General features: G+C 45.4%; 1 protein-coding gene across 3 annotated transcripts in view; it reads right to left on the bottom strand.

The window, feature by feature from the left end:
• Nucleotides 1-23,216, bottom strand: part of LOC135387849 (uncharacterized) — a 383,829-nt gene that overhangs the window by 182,678 nt on the left and 177,935 nt on the right. For 2 of the 3 annotated variants that reach the window (XM_064617011.1, XM_064617010.1), the window contains exon 2: nucleotides 10,771-10,836. The exons of the other annotated variant lie outside the window; for it this stretch is intronic. The gene's annotated coding sequence lies outside the window, so the exon portion shown is untranslated. The remainder of the gene's footprint in view (nucleotides 1-10,770; nucleotides 10,837-23,216) is intronic. 3 annotated transcript variants of the gene reach the window in all.

Raw genomic sequence — 23,216 nt, 5'->3', positions numbered from 1 at the left:
ACAACTTTAAGTACGGTGCACGTCTGGAGACATGCTGTTATGAGGCATGTCTGGTTACAAATTCATCTTGCGACATCTAGCGACTTTTTGAGGCCTCCCTAGCGAGCTCTCGGCCGAGTACTTCGGCAACACTGCATTAAAGGTCTCCCCATTGCTTCTCCTCACCCTCGTATGAGTTTTTGAGGAGTTTCCTTCAGTGCAGAAAGCAGACGACATTCGTGTGGGAAAGAAAATGAAAAAAAAAGGTCGCTCGGGGACGTTTTCAGTTCAGCGTTCGTTGCACACGCAGACTTTCCGAATAAATGTTGTGGGAGTAATTTGGAAACGTTGGAGATGACTCGATCACGCCAGCAGTCGTCGCCTGAGGAAAACAGCAAAAGGCGAGAACTGACACGAGGCTTCGAAGGCTTTGTTGAGAGCCGACGAAACGCAAATATAGAAACGGGGTTCTTTGAAGTCACCAGAGAAGAGCAAAGGATCATGAGGACACGGTGGAAAATGAACTCATGACGTTCAACGAAGTTCATCTGCGTAATGGCACTCTGGCGTACCTGGAGTATTGTATAGATGCCATATAATGCGAACATGCGTGTGCATTATCTTTTATTTATTTATTTTTATTTATTTTTTTAGACATACTGCCAGCCCCCTGTTGGGGGCCAACGCAGGGGAGGGCTACACTCTTAGAAATGAACTTCACCACATAGCACGCTCCTAGCCAACCATCATCCCGAATGACAACGTTCTCGCCCCTGATTTGTTAAAAAACGGAAGGCGGAGCCTATTTTGTGCCATTATGCACGGCACAGAATCGGCTCCGCCTCCCGTTTTCAACAAATCTCGGGCGAGAACTTTGTCATTCGGGATGATGGTTGGCTAAGAGCGTGTATGTGGTGAAGTTCATTTCTAAGAGTGTACAGTATAGGTGTGCTCATACAAACGAAGAGAATGAATAACGCGCAAATATCAATACGCATTATCAAATACACATTCTCATATTACGCATGATGTGGCCCAATGGTGTGTGTGTACACTACACGGTCATTGTCATACACGTGACTGTAATCAGAATAAACTATCAACTCTACAGAAGCAGGTTTCCAACGTCGAAGTCGCCTTATCCTTTGAAAGCGTCTTCTTAAGCAGAAGACACATTTTGCTCACGTTCGATCGAAGGCCCGCCAAAGCAATCCAGTCCGTGTCCCACCGTTCTGATGTGTCTATACAATACTTAATATTTAATGTCTGCTTGATGCAGCAAGGCGCCAACAGAGGGCGGGCACTGTACTTCGGTATATAATTCAGGGAAATGTTAGACGACAGTGGGCATGCACAAAGGGGGGCCCTATTTACCGACAGACACAAGGAAACATTCGATCTGAGAAAAGAAAACGTTTTGAAGAAGAAGGGAGAAAATTTCATATTCGGCGGACCGCGACGGAGAAGACGGCAAGTTTGTTTGCGATTCAACGGAAATCGAAGTTGCAGGACGCCATTTCTGGAGGGCAAAAATGCAAAGCGTCTATGGGGGAGGGGGGAGGGTGCACTTTCGATTTTGGGCTCTTCCTGCTTTCCTCTGCGACCGCAGGACATGTGTGTGTGTGTTCAACGGCGCTTCTGCGAGTTCCGAACCAATACCGCTTTGTTGGAATAGGAATACGCGTACGTGTTTGTAAGTTTTGTGTCCCTGCGTAAGACGTTTAATACAATGTTATTGCACCGTCGACCGAGAGAGAGGGAGAGAGAGTTTGCGCAGAGTACCTATAGTATAGGGTGTCTTCCATGGAGGAAGGAAACACAAGGAGCGGCTGTTCGCCCGAGACTAGCGTAGCCACCCTCTAGCGGTCGCTCGAGTCAAAATCGCCATTACGTCCTGTCCACCACGTGATCTCCTCTAAAGTTTCGGTTTTGCAAGGCTTTGTTTCTCGCGCTGCTCTCTGTGTGAGTTTGCTTTTCGAAAGTAATTTATTGTGAAAATGCGAGCACCATCGTAGCAACGACGAATGGTAATGTGTTCCTGTCCGTGCCGCGGCTCTCGTTGAACGGGAAGCGTCACGGGAACACGTGTGTCACGGGAACACGTTTTGTTTGTAAGTACACGGTCAGTTGTCTTAGTCGCCTGTGTGTGTTCGAGTCATCTTGAATTGTTCGTTTAGGACCTGACACTGTGTCGCAGATGCATTTCATACCCTGTTGTTGTACATATCTGATTAATAGTGTTCTGAGTACGGCATTCTTTATCACTTAATCAGGAAACGTACATACATTGGAAGTTACCGTTGCCACACGTGATGTTTCCGGTCCCGCGTACTCCTTTGCGTTCTGCACACTGTGACTGGTCTTCTAATAGAAGAGTAAACATTCGAAGATACAGAAATAAAGTGTAAGCACGCGTTCAACGTAGTACTGCCCTCTGAACTGTGACACAACTACAGCTCGCGTCGTCTGCTCTGGTGGCGCCGTGCCGTCTGGAGGGTCACGTGAGCGGTCACGTGGTAGACAGGAGCATCCCAGAATGCAATGCGAAACCGGCTACGCTCGTCCCGATGGAAAACTGTGGGAGGGGCCGCTCCTTGTGTTTCCTTCCTCCATGGTGTCTTCACATGACGTCAAACGAACGCGTTTGGCCGCCAGGTGGTGGTGGTCACTTTTCAGGCGCAGCTGCCGAGATTATTTAGCGTTTGCTCGACAACAAAGCCTTGAATTGTGTTTTGAAATCCGGTCGCGCCCGTATACCTCCTTTTATCCCGAAGACACTTGTTGTCGTTCTCACACTTTCTTTTATGAGAACTATATGGTTGTGGCATCGAGAAATAGCGCACTTTGTCATCTTTCAATGGCGGTAGCACGAAAAGTGACCACCAGTGGGAGGAGCTTAGGAGCATGCCACGTCACTGCCACGTGACAATGTGACGTAGGTGAAAACTCCCTATAGAAGCGCTTTATGTGGATGAAGCCGGATGAAGCCAACTGAATGCTACTATAGCAGTTGTGCATCGCACTTGCCGGTATTTTATTGGTTGTGCCTAATTCATTGATGAGACAAAACTAGTTTGCTAACTATTAAATTATCGGTTTCAGGGCTGATGTGTTAAGTGGAAAGTCGGAAGTCTGGGATAAGATCTTCGTCGTCGTCTCCGCCATCGTCATCGTCCAAGTTCAAGAACTAGGCGCATTTGACGTGCAATGAAGAGCTGCGGTTTCGAAACCTGCCGCTGCCTGGCTTTTTCGGGGACTCTCATATTTCAATCTCAAAGATTATTTTGGGGCTATGACAGCAATGAAACTGCTCCATGCGTCGCTGAGCTATAGTGTCGGCTGTAGCCAGTTTAGGTCACGTTAGGTGAGGTCAGGTGAGTTCTCTTAAAACAGAACATCACCACATAACACCAACCATTGCACAGAATGATACCGTTGTCACTCCTGATTTGTGAAAGGTACGGGGCTAACGCCTCTTTGTGACAATTAGCGTAACTCCAAAAGTGGCACAAAAGGGCGTACGCCTACCGTTTTCAACGAGTCAGGAAGAACGACGATTCCATTCGGGATGGTGGTTGGCTAGGAGCGTGCTTTTTAAGAGTGCATACACTCTTAAAAATTAACTTACCACAGCGCACGCTCCTACACATCGTTCATTCTCTGATTTGCTGAAAACGGGGGGCGTACGCCATTATTTTGGCACTATGCAGTTCATAATGCCCTCCCTTTTTTCCCCATCTAATCAAGGGAGAGAACTTTGTCATTCGGGATGATGGTTGGTTGTCTCAGAGCGTGCTATGCGGTGAAGCTCTGTTTTTTAGAATGAGGGTTAGGATAGGATAGGTTAGGTTAGGTTAGGTTAGGTTAGGTTAGGTTGGGTTGGGTTGGGTTAGGTTCAGATAGTGTGTTTAAGGGGAAGTGTTCCGGGGGGTGGAGCTATTCCGGGGTACGTTATTTTCGTTTTAACTTTTAAGATAGTGTAATAATTATTCCTCATTTCGGCCCATTCGCGACAAGTATTCCAACGGATAATCGCACAAGCTCCATTTTCTGACTCTACGTTTTGTTACTTCAAAGTTGGTACAACCGGATGTTGTCTAGGGTTCCCAACGTCAGCACTACATGTGGCGCCACACCGTGTCACTCATTTCAGTTAAACCCTTTCACTGTTTACAAATAGTGAAAGGGTTTAACTGAAATAAGTGACATGGTGTGGCGCCACATTCAGCGGCTGGCGCTGGGAACCCTAGGCAACTTCCGGTTGTGTCTTCTGACCACAGGTACCCCTCATGTAACAGTATTTTTAGTTTCGTTTTGGGTCCAGACTGCCGTCCTTAAAAGGCCTTGCTGTCACGAGAAATCCTGACAATCTGACAGAGTCGGGCACAACAAAAATATCGTGATAATGATAAGTATAATTTTCGACACTGAAGTGATTATTTAGCTCTAAGTAGTGACATCGGTATTTTATCGGCATTTATCGATCTCTAGTCAACTTCATGCAGTCATAGTTGTCAACTAGTCACATATGTATCGATACGTCTGTTGCTTACAAATACCGATGTGCGTCTGTTTTCGCATAGCACTTTCCACGTAGCTCTGCATCTTGTATGCCCGTCCACGCGCATCTATGCAAATCAAAATCCGCACGCTTGTATCCATAATCCATGTGCCCTTATACCTACGTACATTCGTATGTATCTGCCTTTTATCTGTGTATCTATGTATCTGCATCTACACATGTGCGTGTACGTGTGTATCTACGTCAACTTTTTTTTTTTTTCTGTGCCCGTGTCCGCGCGGACATAACTGCGCGTGCTGCAGATATCGCATTTTCTAATCCAATATACCAATAGAGAACCTACCTCTTTTGCAACATCTTTGAACACCGTTCGGCCATGCCCTTATGTCAACCTTTAGAGAGTGCTAGGAAGTCTGTACAAAACACGCAGCAAGGAGAAAAATAAATGTAGTCAAATCAATATTTATTTATTTATAAATAAATATCCTCTATAAATATCCTCTCTGTGTTGCAACCACCACCATTTCGAGCTCGAGGAAAATGTTTTCAATGCTAGCAGCAAACCCTTCAAGGGCGAACAAGATATGTTTACTGGCAACACTGCGTGACGCGCGCTACTTTAATTTCCCCGCGGCACATTTTTTTTTTTATTAACCTCCATCTCGCGAAAAATCCCTCTCTTTTGTATCGTTTTTTTTCTTCTTCCCCTTCATGTTTGCGTTTTTATGCTGCGTACATATTTTGCTTTATAAACTATCCTGCCGAGGCTCTCAAACTGTGTCTGTGTGTATGATGTGGCTTTCAGAAATATGCCACAGGCTATACGGTCGCGTTGAAGAGAGACAGAGAGAGAGAGAGAGAGAGAGAGAGAGAGAGAAAAGGGGGAGGGGCGGGATCGCCAAAATAGGAAAGTTGAAGAAGTGTGGTGTGAACGAAGCACGAAAATAACGGGCCTTGACAGATTTATTGAAGACTTTGCAGATCGAGCTGGAATGTTTGCTGCACACGAGTTGATGATGTCGAGTGTTTTTAGAGACTCGGATTACAGCAGGATTGATTTCTTTTCTTCTTTTTTTCATTCAATTTTTTCAATTTTTTTTCATTCAATTTTTTCAATTTTTTTTCATTCAATTTTTTTCATTTTTTTTTCATTCAATTTTTTCAATTTTTTTATTCAATTTTTTCAATTTTTTTTCATTCAAGCAGCTGTGTTTTACGGCTGTGGACAGAAAGCGAGAGAGGATAAGGAGGTGTGTATCTCTCAGTGGATGAGTGTATCTGGGACTGGGGTTCTAACAACACAACGGGAGTAGTTTTCAGCAATGGAAGCGTGGGAAGAAGTGTGCAGATAGCCGCAAGGTAGCCTCTTTATCGTCTTGTGCGCTGCCCATCGGATCCGCTCAACTGATCTCTGCATGTGTTCAAATGCATCTGTGGCGCGACTCCTAGCGGCTTTTCTTTTTCTGATTCAGTTGTAACACCACGAAGCAAAGCTGTGGCGATGAGCGACGTACAGATGGAGAGAGGAGAGCAAGGAAGTCTGGGAGACAAAGGGTTACTGTGCGTCCAAGGCCGACTTCAGGGGAACACTGTTCACATATTTCTGGAATGTCTACCGGAGAGCCTAGGGGAAAAAAAAAATCCGAGTAGCTGTGCAACCTTTGGTACTCGGCTCGCAGCTGGAATACAGCGACAGCTACTAGCAGCGGCGAAACGAGAAAGGAGAGTCCGGAAGTGGGAGGGATATATTTATTAGACGAAAAAAAAAAAAAGAAAACGGGGAAAGGTCAGCTCGGAGCAATGGCGGATTTAAGGGTCTGTCATAGGAGGGGGGGGGGGGCAGTCTTAAGGAAATTTCGTGCTTTGCGGCACAGCATCATCCAGGAGATAGGATTGTGACATAGGAAACACAGCCGTATTGAGTGGGGGCGGTCGCCCCCCCCCCCCGCCCTCCTTAAATCCGCCCCTGGCCCGGAGGGCTGAAGAGTAGAGGGCACGACAAGCAGCACAGGCAGACCAGCGTAGAAGAACCCAAATGGGTAAATGGGTATTTATTTTCTTCTTATTATTCTTTTCAGGACAGAGGCAAAACTGCAGCAGGGAGCCGAAGCTATTTCGAAGAGAGGGCAGTTCTTCATTTTGCAATATCGAGACTCCGGCGGGTCTCTTCAAAGCGTTTCAACTCTGGCTATTCCAGAAAGTCTTTGTTGTAGCTTTTGGACGGGCTTTCCTTCTTGATAACACAACGGAACACCGTGTTGATACGTGTTATCGCGTCGACAGCGCTCGGGCGCAGCGTGCAAAGTTTCTTGTCATCTTCTGTGATCGATTAAAGCACCCCACCGCTGACTCACCTGACTTACTGCCACGACATATAACACTATTCAGATTAACTACTCACTATTCAGACAGAGTGGTTGTATGATAATGATAGTGACCAGAACCATGCATGAAGGAAGGAGTCTCGTCACTAATGGGACCTGTCTATATAGCTAGAGCTCCACCCAGTTTTTTGAGCTGTCTGACCAATGACGTCTTGAAATACCGAGGTATTATCAATCAGCCTGTCATTACTATATGCCCCGTATCCTACATGGGCAGAGACGTATAGGGTGGGAAGTGGATTGGATTGGATTGAAATGGATACTTCTTGCGATTTCCAAAACCAGTGGCAAGTAGACGACGCAAGGCATGTCGGGAATATTACCATGTGCCATCCGTCGTTGTTCCGCTGCCAGCAGAACCACCTGCTGGTACACATCGGATAGTCGGAACGATTTTTTTTATATTAAACAACGTGACTAGTTGGAATTAAAACGGCAAGAATGTCCACAAAATTTAGCAGTTTTGATCAAAATTGTATACTGCCATTTTTCTTATTATTTCGTTGTGGCTTCCGTGTTCACTAGGCGTGATGACGGCGAGAAAACATAAACCAACTAAGAGAACAAACTGAGAGAACTCTGTCTAGCAGGTGGTTTACTGTGCTATGGATATTATTTTCGGTTGGATATCGGTAGCGGAGCGTAAGTTGAAACTGTTTTTGGAGAAACTTATACGAGGTATTGTATTGTGTGTTGTATTGTGTGTTGTATTGTGTGTATATGAGGAATTGTATACGAGAAACTCATACTTATACCCCCTTATACGAAAAAAGTTTGTCACGAAATTGCGGTCTGGCCGTGTTTGCTTTCGTCGCCATTTTGCGTGGCAGTCAGGTGTCATGGCGGCCCCCGTGGTAAAAAGCAAACCAATGAGAAGCGCGCAACTGAGATTGACAGGTCGATCCTCTTTGTTAGGCTCCTCCCAGTGGCCAGAGTTCCTTTTAATACACGGCTCTGGAAGTGACTTGTCGTCTTACAGAACGGATGGTTATGCGTCCTCATGAAACTGATCCCTGAGGCCTTCCCTGCGTGCACTTCATGGACCGACAAGCTTTTCTGTCCCGACTCAACGTTATCACTTTCTTTCATGCGCTTTCTCAGAGTCAACACGGCACTGATATTGAACTTTCGGTTCAAGAGAGGCTTCATTTTTGCGCGCAAAAGTAAAAAAAAAAAAAAAAAGGAAAGAAATATATATTACAGGGTAAATACAAAATCTCACCGAAAGCGATTCAGGCATTACCGCTCCCATTGTTTGCCTAAAATCTCGCCCTGCATTGTGCATACTCAGGCATAGCGAAGAGTTGAGGCGCGATAAAGCTGCCTGGAGGCGATTCGGGCGTTCACTGGTTCGGCCATTTATCACCAGAATTATAAAGCCCTCCACCGACGGTCGGACGGTTGAGAACCATAGGTTGATGATGATGATGATCGAAAGAAAAAAAAATACCATAGGTGGTTATGATCGCATCATAGAGTGCCGCTGTGTGAGCGGAAAGAGAGGAGGTTAGATACGAGTGGAAAGGGAAAAGAAGGGATCGTGCGATTGGTGGGTTGCGATGTATTTAGTTTTGCTATTATGCTATCACAGTTCGGATTTAAAGAGACAGCCCCGACCCAAACCAAGGTTCAAAAAAAGGGAAAGAGAAATGCTGTCACGTGTCGTCTTATGATGCTCAAAGTCGCTGTACAAAATGCCTACGTCATTGTGAAACCTAAACCGTATTGAACGTGCCTTCCACTCAGAGTTCGAGGTAACTCGTTACTGTAACTAAGTTCCTTTTTCTGGTAACTTATAACTGAACTCGGTACTTTTGCGCCGTGGTAACTTTCAGAGGAACTCGTTTCTTTTTCAGGTAACTTTGTCAAAGTAACTTAAGCTAAGTTCCAAGTTACTTTTAATTCGCTTTTCACTCACGTCCACTTATTTCCTTGCTTTCTCTACGGTTCTTCCACGGCATTTTATGTCACAAAACGTGATATTCCATCAATGACAGTATTCTCTTCAGGGAGTAAGAACCGCTGTCATTGAAATGAAGCTGAACCATTGTGCGCCCACAGGGAGTAAGATGCAAAGCGTTCGAATTGTTGGACATAAACGAAAACGATCTAAGCGTGTAACACTCCTCGGCAGGTAACTCACGGTCTAACTCAACTACTCACGCGCGCCTGCACCTGTGTAGTGCTATTTTGTGCCCGAAGTAACTTGGAAGTAGCTCGTTCTTTTTTTAAGTAACTCCGTAACTGCGAGTTACATTTCAGGCTAAAGAACTTCGTTATTAACTTAGTTACATTTTTCATACGGTAACTTAACTCGTAACGAGTTCTTTTTGACGGGTAACATCTCGATCTATGCTTTCACTTGCCTTCTTTGTTAATGTATTTCAGTGCATTGTACGCTATCGCCTATACGTACGTAGAGGATAGCGTGGGGGTTCTGTGCACTGTGCGCGAATCTCTCTTTATGTCTTGCGCGTGCGCAAGACCACCAGCGCTATCGCTTGCGTGCGCAAGACCACCAGCGCTATCGCTTGCGTACGCGAAGGCGATAGCGTGCAATGATAGATAGTGCAAAGATAGCAATGCCCTAAAACTCACTAATATCTCAAATGCTACAACGCTCTTGTGGATGATAATTTTGCGCGTGACAGTACAGCGCGTACCAGTGTGAAGTAGCTCACTCTGGAATACAACTCTATAATCTTCAAATCAGCCCTCTTCCATCAGCCATCAGCCCCAGAGGCCCTCTTATGCACAAAGAACGGGTTCATATTATAGCACGTCGTGTGTACATTACAATTATTCATTTTCCATAAAAACATTGAAAAATTATTTTTATTTATTTTTATTATTTATTTATTTATTTTTATTTTATTTTTATTCTTTTACTTTGTTTTTTTTTTTTTTGCACACGCTCAAGCGTTGCAAATCTAAGAGCTATGGGAATACTCGAGCAAATCTATGAAAATAGAGAGTCCTAAAAATAGCACGTCACGTGGCATTCTCATCTCGCAGCCTCAGATGAGTAAGGGGGCAGCGGCCCTTCTTCTTACCCCCGTTTCCCCACACCCCTACCCCTCGGACAAGACACGTATATTAGGTGTAGTATATCGGCATTTACCCCCTTACTTCTCAGTATCCTCTCTCGCATTTCTTTTAAACGCGCCTTAAAGTCGCGTTACAACAAGAAAAGGCCTTCAACAAGAAGAGGAAGGGGCTAAGGCACACCACCTTCTATCCTAGCCTAATGCCACGGTTGAAGTAGTTTTCGATAATGTGCGCTTTGCGTGACGCTTACAAAGAAGTCGAAGTACTTCCAAATTTTTGCGTTTTCTTCATTTCATAACTCATGAACGTTTCTTCACGTAATATCCGTTAGCGGGTGTTATTTAAGTGGAGCCCTTTTCCGTGACGACAAAAGCAAGATGTGCAGTTCAAGAATCGGAAAAAAAAAGAAAGAAAGAAAGAAAGACGAAAAATACGGGCAAAAACTTTAGCAGAGTGTTTAAGAGTGAAATTTAAGGACAAGAAATCGTCACGAAATTTAACAGTACGGTAATTTTAAAGACAAGCAAGAATGCGGAACACGCTGTAAGAAAGGGAGTTCTGAAATAACTTATACGCTCCGTCTCTCATTTATTCAACTACGCGCCACAGTTAATGACTATATGGAGACGTGGGAATAAAGAGATATAAAGCGACCGCGAATGGGAAAATGAAGTAAATGAAAATAAAGTAAATAAAATACGTCATTTCCGCTTCCTCCGCGCTGGAGCAAATCGTCCGGAACATGTTTTAAAAACCTAGGCCATGCTCCGGCAATTTGCGCTGCGTACTTTTCCTATTCAAAATACCGTAAGAGATGAAGAAACTCGCTCAACGTACCCAAAAATGGAAGCCATTTCGTTCTCTCCTTCGCTCTGAAGCCTTCTTATCTTTCCTGGTTCACAACTGCGAAAGAGAATAAGAAAAAAAACCGCTATCATATCATTGACGTAGCATGCAGTCACATAATAGGGCGTTTTAGTACGTAGTAGTAGTCAATCGTCTTCGCGTACGTAAAGGATAGCGTTGGTGGTTACCCGCACGCGCAAAAACGCAAAAGAGAGCTTCGTGCACACCACGCTATCTTTTACGTACGCAAAGGCGATATAGCCTACGATGCACTGAAACTCAGTAACGTTTTAAGATGGGGTACGTTCCAAACGCTATTTCGGGGCCTCAACGCAACTGGAAGTCGTACACTGCCCATGGCCAGAACCGATCCGTGATTTAGATTATATAGGGACGCACGGGACTCTTTAAAAATAACGTGGGTACCCAAACTCTCCCCCATAGCCGAGCTTGTACTGTCCTCACGCGGCGCACCAAAGGACTCCTCTTAACATTGCTCTGCGATCCATATTTCTTTTCCATTTTCTTTTCTATCCTTTTCCTCTTTGTCTTCCCCTTTTCTCCTTTTTTCTTCTCCTTTTCTTTCCTTCTTTTTCTTTTCCTTTTTTCCCCTATTTTCCTTTTTTTGAATAGCAAGCCGACCCCCGTCCGGCTGACATTTCCTTTCTTAATAAGCATATCCCCCACCCCCCATATTTCAATATCCATCCGTATATCGATATGTATTTGATTTAATTCCGTGTTAGCGCCGCGACATGGCGTACAGACATGGACAGATGGAGAGGGGACAGCATGAATGACCGAGTGCGGGACAGGGGGTGTTAGTGTGCTCCTGGGTCGACTTCACGAATAAGTGCACCGACATTCGTCTGACAAAGCTGCCGGAAAACCTAGGAAAAACGTCAGACAGCACATCCGGTGCGTGGATTCGAACCCTCCTCATCTCCCAGTCTCTGCGTGGAAAGCGACCATCCTAACCACTATGCCACGGGAGCAGGTTCATCCATAAATCAATCAATAAAAGGTAACTTAGCACCTGATGTCCACCAGTCAATGTGACAGCTTCACGTATTGAAATAATTCATCGCAAGCAACACAATACATAAAAAGGAGCCGAGGTTCAATATGCTCTGCAAGTAACCGAGCGTTGTGCGCATATCTCCTCTCCCGGTTACTCCACTCGGGAATCCCCATTGGCTAAGGCGGCGCCCTCCCTCTTCCCTCTCACTGCCTCCTCTCATGCGCAGAGACGCACTTGCACAGCGTACAGATGCACCGTTGCATCGGCCTTCTTAGAATAAAAAAAAAAAAAAATATAAACAGAGATAAGCGTTATTTCAGAACCAAGGCGAAAGTAGGTAATTATGTGAATAATTAACGTGATGTACATTTTACACAGCGCCGTACAACAGCAAAATAATGATACGAAGTAGTGACGTTTAGGGGTTCATGGCGAGCCCCATCATCAGAAGTAAAATGATAACAATATCGCTCGTCAGCTACTTTTTAAACAAGATGGCGTAACAATCTGGGAGCGGTCCTGGATGTGCGTTCCATCCTCGGTTCGTTTTGTTGTGCCAAGACTCCAGATTATACAGGGTGTTTCATCTAAAATGATAAAAAAATTCGAACTGGCGACGTGGAGGATTATGGGACTTTCGGCAATTACCCTCTCGAACCTTTTGTCACCATTGAGGAAGGCTTTGGACAATTTTTCATTGCGGGAATTTTTTTTCAATTGAACTTTGAAAATTGCCAAGCGAATTTCACTCTTTTTAACAGAAATATGAAGTCCTCCACGGATAACCTCAGATCCAGCAAAAACTATGCACAGTATCGCAACAGAAATAGTCGAAAAAGCTAGTAAAATTTCCGCTTTAGCTCTGTCTGCTTGATTGTCGCAAAGCAGAGCGCACGGAAGATGCGGAGAGAGGAAGAACTGTTCCCGCCACGTGTTTTCTTCCCTTTCCCCCGCTTTGACCTTGATGCTGGCGATAACCGTCTTCTCACAAAGAAGGCAAAACAAATGAAGGCGGGGACGCTTTCTCCTCTAGACCTTTTTTTAAATCAATCAATCTCCTCTAGACGCACATTCCACGCGCGCTTCTTTGCAAAAATCAAGCAGGCGGAGCTAAAGCGTAATTTTTACAATTTTTTTTCGACTGTTTCTGTTGCAATACTGTGCATAGTTTTTGTCGGATTTGTCGAGTGATATTGTTACCATTTTACTTCTGATGATGGGGCTCGCATGAACCCCGAAACTTCATTTCATGTAATTGTTTTCTTGTTGTACGCCGATGTGTAAAATATACATCAAGTAACACCGGACCATTTTTAGTGAACAATGAACTAGACTAAAGATCGACGTTTCATTTGGAGCGTACAATCATTTGCTACGTGCCCAAGCAGCACACCATCTTGGCCCAATGTGGGGCCCATATTGCCAATAATGGCCCAATGTTGGACCGATAGTGCCAATAATGGCCCAATGTTGGACCGATATTGCCAATAATGGCCCAATATTGGACCGATATTGCCAATAATGGCCCAATGTTGGACCGACATTGGCAATACTGGTCCAATATTGAGCCAAAATGTGCTGCTTATGTAGCTTCACAACCGATATATGTTGTCTAAATTTTAAGCCTCTTTGTCCCGTAGGAGAGACCGGGCATTTTCGCAAACCTGCCCCGTACAACTTCGGGCAAGTTTATCTTTGACGCCACGGTCGAGCGGAGCTAAAAGCGGAGCACTCATCGACCGCGCCGCACACACAATACCTATTTTTTCTCATCCTCGGAGGAAGTTCGCCATTTATTCGCCTCTAACCTTTAATAGCTTTCCTTCCCCCAGGGCGCTTCTTCGATTAGAACAAAGGCTTTGACTCCTGCCTTTACTTATCGCCTTTCCTGACTGCTCTCAAAATCGAAACCTAATTTGTTGTCACTGTATATACAGCGCGTTTTTTTTTTCATCCTTTACAGATTTCTTAATAAAAAAGCTATGAGAGAGCAGCATAGATGTTGTTTTTGCAGTTGGGTTTTACGGCCAGGATGACGTCCGCACAAAGAGAGTATGTAACTACAAGGTGACTAATTACCTAAAACTCATTAATTAACTTCTTCATTACGGGATAGCGGACAAAAGCAAGATAGCAGAATGGAAGCCAATCCTCGTTCAGAGCCATTACATTTTTTTTAAATCCTGAAACGCGCACATATATTGAAATATTCATCGCCAAATTTCCTGTCAAATAAATAGATCCCCCCTCATCACCGAATTTTTATATGCAAATAAGTCGAATCCGAAACCGCGGCGGCCGGGAGCGCAGGGAGCACAGCGCTCATTCCACGTCACACGTCCCCATCCTGGACGAACCAGGTCCCCCAAACTCACCTCGGAAAAGCGTGCAACGAAGAAGGCCGCCACTAGATACCCCACTGTTGCCGTTCCGGATCACTTCAGCGCGCTAAGTTTAGCGGCAAAATGTTTTTGTTGTTTCTGCGAATGAATCTAGTCTTTATATGTCCAAATAAAACGCGTATAACAACTTTCTGTGTCGTGTTTCACTTTTTGGTCCCGTTTTTAAACGTGTTGAGCGATCGGAAGGATCTAGTGCACGGCTGCGTGCATCACATAGCGTACCTGTCGTATCAGGCGCCGCAGGCGCAGTCGTCCATTTCTCCTTCGGTGACTTGGCCTGGCTTGGATTGTGCTTCAACTGGATCTTTAGCCCGCTACAATTCAACGCAAGCAAACGTCTGGTAACAATGGGGTATCTAAGGGCGGCCTCCAGCATTGCACGCATCGGGATAGGAACGAATACATGGGAAAATGGCGACCTTGGGGGACCCAGGCCGAATTGCTAGCCTCATGAATCCTTACACGGACCAAGCCATTGAAAACCTGGTGCGAGAGAATCGATGTGTTATACTGTCAATGGTTGATGGTTGTAACAATGGACATAAGTGACGGGTCAACTCATCGACAAGTCTCGGAATGGAATGGACACACACAGGTCAAGGTATTTCATTTCTCTCACTCTTATCGCACGAGTTTCTTCCACTTCTTCTTCTTCCCTTCTGTTTTAGCTCTTCCTTTCTAGGCCTTCGGAACGATCTAGGGATACTAGGGATACTTCGGAACGATCACAACGAAAACATTGCTGCACATCGTATTGGTGCATAACTTCCACAGTACACCTGCCATCAACTTTGTTTCCTTCTCGTGTGACGAATTATGCCTCAAATAAGCGAGCAATCAAACCGAAACAGGAATGTGGAGAGGAGTCTCAAGAACTTTCCCCTCCGAAGGCCAACGCGTTACGTCACCCTGCATGGAGCGGACAAGCATAGTATACCACGCCGGTCGTAGCCGCTGCGTTACATTCCCGGTACAAAACAATGGACGAAGATTGGGGATCAGATCACTCAGACACAGATGGAAAGAAACAACGGTCATGTGCTTCTCTGAGAGTCAGAAAACAGCGCAGGAATGGTATGACTAATGCACGGTGACGTCGGCCGAACAGAGAAAGGAGGGAGAAGTACTTCCATCGACGTTCGGTGGGAGACAGACTTTCAAATTTCGAAAGTCGCTTTTATAATTCGATGTTCGTTTCCAAGTGAGATATTTCACAACTGTGTTCAGTTCATGTAAATGATTATGGGCATACCGCAAGCTTGAAATCCATATTGGTTCCGAAGTCTCCCTTTTAGGCGGTCTGCCTTGGGCCGTGTCTTGGAATACGGCCTAACCGTCGCTGAGCAATTTTTTTCAATAGTTTTTCCAATAATCTTCCACTTTGACGATGCAGTGGATGACCGTGTTGGCGGGGTATTCGATGCCGTCGCTCGTGGAATTACCTATATCGTGTTTCCGATCCCGGAGGAAACCTTTATAAGGCGGGAGTAACAACGCGGTTCCCGTTTGACCTTGTCCTCATAAGCTGGTCGCTGAGCAGCCCTGCTCTATTGAGCCGTATGGGCATACGAACGGTTACTGTTCTTTGCAAAATGGTGCCCTTGTAAATGATATACTTCGATTCATTCGCTCGGTGGATACGGAAAGGCCTTTAGCTCTATGACATGACCTTCGATGACCGCAATGGCTGAGGTACTCTCCGAGTAGGCAAAATGAGGCAGTAATGCAGATCAACAGAAGACTCCCTTACTGAATTTTCTTCGCGAGTTACGGGGAACTTGATGCAGTGTGACTGTACCCAGGAGTTCAGCAGGTTTGCCGCCATTGTAAGCATAGGAAGGTCACATTAGGCCTGCAAGGTTTCCATTTTGAGCTGCTTCACCTTTCGGCCATATACGACCTATGAATGCAGCTCTCGGTGTCATCGTTACTGTACCAGACATTACCAGGGTGCATGTCCTGCTCCTACATCCTACGCAAGCACAGCTTGCATAGATTTCCCAGTTCTTCTGCCAGCACAGCAACTCACTGACCCTACTTCTGTTCGCCCGAACAGTTACGGACTATACCGAAGGGCAGTCACGACTGAAGTTTGAAGAACGCAGAAACACTGAATCAGGCGTTCGTGAATTGATTACTCTACAAGGTACGGTACATGCTTGTACCGTAATAAATTCACGAACGTCTTCAATGTTGTACGCATCCTTCGAGAAGCCCAATAATTCGGCATAGCCTCAGTGAGTGAACAATATGGCACTATAGCTGTGTTCGTTGTGCCAAGTTCCTGCAAGTTCCTCTTCCTCCTCGAGGGCAGTTGCTTCTGCTAGTCCTGTCGTTTTGCCAGCGTCATCGTTTGTTGCTCCGCTTCAGAATATTCCTGCAGCCAGCGCCTGTCTGACTGCGAAGACCAAGTGGCATCCGAAGAGCCGAGTAGCAGCTATACAATTAAGCAGCGTGCACAGAGCGGAAGCAGTCTTTTAATTGTTGTAATTTTCGGAAATATATTTTCGAATTTGGACTCGCCGGTTAGCCTTGGCCGTGGCCCAGATGGTGAGAGCATAGCTATCATCAAGGCAGTGAGATAGGGCTACGTGCACACATTATCCGTGAGCGGGTATTATACGTGATCGTGGAGTGCTCTCGTCGTTGGCTTATCGCTGCTGGTCGCTTGGAACATTGATCAAGGTTTGGTGGCATATCATGTTCCAGAAAGCACAACAGGACTGGATTGCTTTCCGGAGCGCCTCTTCGGAAGTTTCAGGATTGTTCGCGTGATATGGGGTAAGTACAAGGGGCAGTTTCCCGTTGAGATAGTTGTTATCTGGTACGTAAAATAGCTTCCGTCGGTGTACGGGAGATTGATTGATTGATTGATTGGGAAAAGAAATAAGTGCAGTTGTTGGAGTGTGGATGCTGGTGTTGTTGTGTGGTGTGGTGCGTAGGTGAGCGTATGGGGTACAACATCCATATAGGTAGTTCGATCCTGCTTGAAGACAATAAACACATGCCCTTCGGGTTTTAAAGGCATCAGCCTTCGATAGCAGAAAGCGACGTTACATTTTATAGTGCAAACCTGAAAGGGTTTAACAGTTGCTGTTCTGTTTTTAAATGTCCAGCATTCCAACTGTGCGACACGTCACAAAAATAATGGTAAGCTTTAGTAAACCAGTTTGCAACGTCCCGGTACTGTACATCCCCCCTTTGTGTTATCATCATCTCATCATCTGTTTGAACTTTCGGTATTAAGTGTACTGGGGTAGCCAGTTTGACTTCGTCGAAACTCACATCCCCATTTTTTTTTTTATTCACACCACATCACATCACTGTATACGATAACTCCTAGCGATATCACAATTCGCGAGACTGACAGATGTTGACGTTTTGGTGGTGGTGGTGGGTGGTGATAGGGCTTGCCGTTGTCGGCCTCACGTATGTGGGCAACGTCACGACTCACGCCCTGGGGGAATGTGCGTCCTGGGCCGACTTCTAAGGGAACTGTGCCGACATATGTCTGAAACCGTCTGAGGAAAACCCAGGAAAAACCCCAGACAGCACAGTCGGCACCGGGATTCGAACCCGGGTACCTCCCAGTCTCGACGTGACATGGCCAGCACGCTAACCACTGAGCCACGGGAGCTGGTGACGTTTTAGTACACCGTAGAAGGAGATAGTACAGGATCCCGCATTGGTAAATCTCGAACCGTGATCCGTGAAGCCTTTCGATGTTACGCTGGGTTCTGTTATTGCAATCTTGGGGTGGCTTAAATTTCAAGCGCAAGAGTGTCGACGCTGTTCCGAACCACAACGATCCGATATTACAGTTAAGTGCAGAAGCAATCAGAGCCGGAGTTTGAGAACTGACCCGACATGCTGACTTTGCTATTGAAAATAAGTGTGGGTTAAACGTCGAAGAAAAGCATCCCGTAACCCATCCAATACATCAACAATACACGAATGTCAATAGAGCCTTCGTCGAGTTTGCTCTTTAAAACGTAGTTGGAGCCACTAACATGGCACGTTACGTGCTAGTGAACGCCCGGCCGTTGAGCAAGATTCTAAAATATATCAGAACAAGGCTGTTTAAGGCTAAACCATTCAACCGCATTCAAATTAGTTTGCTCAAATAACGAGGTCACAATATAGAGCTTTCGCACAGAGGCCCTCCGCTCTAACAGAGCCGGGGAAGATTTCCTCATCACGGCATTCAATCCGGCACCTGCGCGCCTTTCGGCGGAACGCACGACGTAAAATCTCCTTCAATGACATATTCCAAGTCCCATTACTTTGCACCATTACCTCCTTTCTACACACTACGCTTCATGAATTATTAAACAGGGACAGAAAAGAAAGATCGCAACGAAATAACGAGAGACGAACAAAAAAAAAAGTGTTAGAAACCTATTTCGTGACATTAATCATGGTTGCAAGAACAGAAGTAAAATGAGGCAAGACGCTGTTGGGCGAAAAACGAAACAAGAGAAGAATCGATGCAGGTACGGCTTTTAGAGATTGCAATTCATGTAAATTTGACAACATGGAGACACTGGAGACGACAGCCAACGAGAGGAATTAAATATCGACGCTTCTAATGGAGAACGGAGATTTTTATTTGCGTTTCATGCAGCGAGCTCTTCCAAGAAAGACGAGACTCCAGCGACGAAGCGAATTTGGCGGGCGGTATTTATTTCGCTGGTATATAGTGCACAGGATGTTCCGAGATATTAAGATGTCGCAACAGGCTAAAAATAGAAATTAATTAGATTATTGGAATACATATTAAATTATCAGTTCACGATGAGCATGATAGTAGAAAAATATGGAGAAACAGAGAACCGGAGTAGTTCTGAGAGATTAGCGGCACTTGGGTCGAGGGCCTCAAAATGAAATTCTCCTGCTCCTAGAATATTCTAAGGAAGGTGCGGCTTGTCGATGGACTAATCGTGTCGTATCGTGGAAATGGCCAGTCCAGTCTCCCAACACATTTATTGCGTCAAAGTGTCTATTCACGATTCTGTTCAATGGTCTACGCAGCGGTTGTAAGCCTGTATGAAAGCGACTCCACCCAAGCAGCACAATGTACTGAAAGTCGAGTGCAATAGGGGTGGACGGTATGTGTCTTATCAATGTTCTTTAGCTTCATGAGTCTGTTCAATGCCTTCCACCTACCCGTCCACCCCTATTGCGCTCGACTTTCAGGACATTGTGCTGCTTGGGATGTTTTCCGTCCTCCCAATGCGCCCTTCTATTCGTAATTCAGGCAATAAACGCCAACGTATAAAAGGAGTCGAACATAGACCTATTTCATTTCCGGATAGGCTTCGGTGAATCCGTTGGTAACCTTTGCTTTCGCCGATCCTTAGGTTACGGGTTCGACCCTTGCCTCGGTGCCATAAGTCGAACATGGACCTTAAAGCCTGTTACGATATATAGCAGCGCGCTATTATAGTGCTGCTACAAAACAGCGCGCAAAAACAACGCTCACTGTTATCGGACGGTGGGTTATATAGCGCTATAACTTAGCGGAAGTTCGGTCGTCGTTTCCGGTCTCTCTCTCTCATCATTGCACCTCCGGAGTTTGACAGCATGCGGACGAACAAGTTCGATCAACTGACTGAACAAAAAATTACCGGATATTTTGGATGACAGACTCACCGGTTCCAATGCGGTCGCCGTGCCGTGAAATGCGGAAGCAAAACAACTCCACGACATCATCGACGTCATCGCTGAAGGGCCACCTCCATTGGCCAACACGAATGTAGTGCTAATATTAGGGCTGAAAAAAGTTGACACGGGCTCCAGCGAGCGCTATTTTTTAGGGGTTCGGAGCATTTGGAGGAGGAAAATATCGCGCCATTTTATCGCGCTATACAGCAAATCGGTATAGTATGTCGGAACCGGCCTTTAGGGGCACCTACTGCTAAGAATATATTCTCACTTTTTCCATCTTGCTACCTCTCGCATGGAAGTAGAAAATAATAACTCAGCTCCCATGGCATTGTGGTTAGGACGACCGCTTTTTCCTCAGTCCCGAATCACCGCACCGGCTGGGCTATATCTGAGGCTTTCCCTGTGGGTTTTACGGTAGACTTTCCAGTCGAATATCGGTACAGTTTCCCCCTGAAGTCCGCCCAGGACGTACACTAACCCCCCATCTCACCCACTACTTCCTGCTGTCCCCTCTCCATCTGTCCACGTCTGTGCTCCCCTCATAGCGACAGTTGCATCGCGGTGCCAACGAGGAATTAAAAATAAGTAGCGGAATAAGTCTCACATACGACGACCTCGCGTGAGCAATATTGTTATACCATTACGCTAGAAAGAAAGAACTACTACAATGCCTGAAATTCGACGGCACCCCGGTGTAGGTGGAGTTGCGGCTTGGCTGTGATCTTGTACAACGCTGATCTTGTTCCCAAACGAGATTTGACCTTTCCGGTCAAATTCCATTCACAGCTCGCGACTCTCTTAAAATATTCACTTTCGAGACTCGAACAACAACAAATAAGTTAATGATAATGAATGGGGAAATTCGCCACGTAAGGTTCGAGACTCGAGGTTCAAACATACAGTCGGTTTTGTCGCGCACTGCGTAAGAACTGACGTTCTGCTTGAAGGTATGTACGAGGTATTATGCGCTCTTAAAGGGGTACAGAGGGCCATCAAAAAAAAGAAACAATCAGATTAAGACATCCGATGAAAGTGTGTGTGTCATTTTACCGAATAGCGCGAAAGGTTTTGGTGCGTGTAATTTGTAAAAAAAAAAAGAAAAAAAAACTACCATAAACATGGCTTCGGGCGTTCACCCTTAACCCGCCACTCCGGGTATAACGAGGAGGAGAAGGTATGATGCCACGTCACCGATGACGTTACAGGCAGAACTCGTTCTGGTTCGCCGGTCAGTGGGGGGTCAGCGCATTGTCTCTTTGCCGCCGTAAACCAGTTTTGCCAGTTCTCCAGGAGAATTGGGGATAGAAGGAGCGGCCGAATCATGACCGAGCCAGGGGCAATGCTTTTTCAGAATCCCGAACAGCCGAGTAGCAGACGACAGCGGAGTAGCAGACGGCATTTCTCTGCACCAATCAGAGAGCGTCATCCTTGTAGCGTCAGCGCGAGGTCCCATGCAGATCAGAGGCTTATAATGCCCTCCACCGCTGTTGCGCACGGTCGCTTTTTGCGGCGTATTTTAAATTCAATTTCTGCGATAATTATGACTCTGTGGTGTGAATTACTTCGCATGGTGTATCTTACTGGCCTATACTTAACAGTTTTATAGGAAGAAAACAGGGTGTTAAAAATGACTTCTGTGCTACTTTAAACGGACGATCGCATCCGGAAACCGACACCACAATGTCCGGCTTCGGGCGAACAATCTACCCGGCTAATAGACCTCTACCGAAGAAACGTCACCGTGACGTCACCATGACGTTGGATAGACATACTGAAACCGAAACAGCGCTGGCGGAGGACACCGCTGTTCAGTGATGGCCAGTAGTTAACTACATGTAGTTAAACTACTAGTTAAACTACCTCATTGTAGTTAAAAAGTAGTTATGAACTACTTGCAGAAATGTGGTGGCAACTACTAGTTAGACTACTATTTTAAGTAGTTAACTACAGTAGTTAGGTTACCGAAGACGCCAACCACTTCTGACTTTGCCGCAAGCTTTACGGCACGATTGTGCTTCCGACTTTTATCTTGAGCTACTTGTTTGATGAGAACGGAAGTGCAAGGTAATTGTGTCGTGCATGTGTACTAAATCTTCACTTTTAATGCTTGTCTAGTGAAGCCTCATTTGCTGCGAAATAATTCTGCAACTTAGTTTATCGCGTAGGCACAGAAAGAATCCCGCTGCAAGCTTTGTATTTGACGATCGTAGCAATGGCTTGAGCCAAAGTTTATCGTTGTTCGTGATTCATATTTAGGTGTCCAAGAACACTACAAGGGATTGGTGTTGACGGACAACATTAAGTAGTTAAACTACATTGCAGTAGTTAAAGAAGTAGTTCTAACTATTCCCCTGAAAAGTAGTTGAACTACTAGTTAAACTACTCAATCGCAAAGTAGTTCATAGTTAAACTACTGCAGAAGTAGTTAGTGGCCATCACCTGCCGCTGTTTCACAAATCTATATTCTTCATTCGCGAAGATAACGGGTGGCTTCTTTGTGGTACACAAGTGGTACACACAAATGAGATCACGTTTTTTCGTGGCTTTCGTGTCTTAATTCGCGTTCCCAGTCCACTGCGGAAAGAAAAGAAGGCTTCGTCCCAAGAGTTGCATCTGCACTGAAACTCAATGCCGTAATCCTGTGAGGAATGTGGGAAAGGAGTTGCCTCAGGACAGAAGCCGCCGATATTTCGAACAGAGACTGTTCTTCTTCTTCTCCCAGAAGAAGAACAGTCTCTGTTCGAAATATCCGCGGCTTCTGTCCTGAGGCAAGCCCCTTCCTACATCTCTGCCGGTTCGCTGGATTTCTACCCATCTATGTGCGTAATGTGGTTTGTTATTACGGCTTAGTTCGCGCTAGCTTTGAATAGAGACACCACGTGCACTCCGAGAGAAACTCGTGCCCTTCAGTTCAGGCTCCAGAAGATGGAAGAGGCCGGTTAGCCATCTTTAGAAGGGGTTACCGAAAAGATAGGGCTACCGGTAGAATGGAGCAGAACAATGTCATGCAACTAATAATATGTAAAGAATTACAAAAAAAAAATCTTACAATATGAGAAGCCACATTTAAACGTGGCTTTCTTGTGACTTACTGATTTTTTCTTTTTCTTTTTTTTTTTGCTATAGTAGTTCCACTTTACCAAGTTTGCGACGCTGTTGTACAATCTGAAGTCATTTGTTTGTAAACAGGGGTAGGTCCACTTTTTCCAACCGAAAAGTGCTTAGATATTAAAAATTCATTGGCGATTTAGCGGTAAATGCGAGAGAAATGCGTTAGCGTTAAGCGCCTTTTCTGGTCTATACTTGACTTTCGTGTAATCCACTTCCGGTCTAAACCCGACTTCCGG

The sequence above is a fragment of the Ornithodoros turicata genome, chromosome 3 (genome assembly GCF_037126465.1).
Source record: "Ornithodoros turicata isolate Travis chromosome 3, ASM3712646v1, whole genome shotgun sequence".
Lineage (NCBI taxonomy): Eukaryota > Metazoa > Arthropoda > Arachnida > Ixodida > Argasidae > Ornithodoros > Ornithodoros turicata.
Note: the sequence above shows the minus strand (reverse complement) of the source record. Positions and strands in the feature narration are given on the sequence as shown.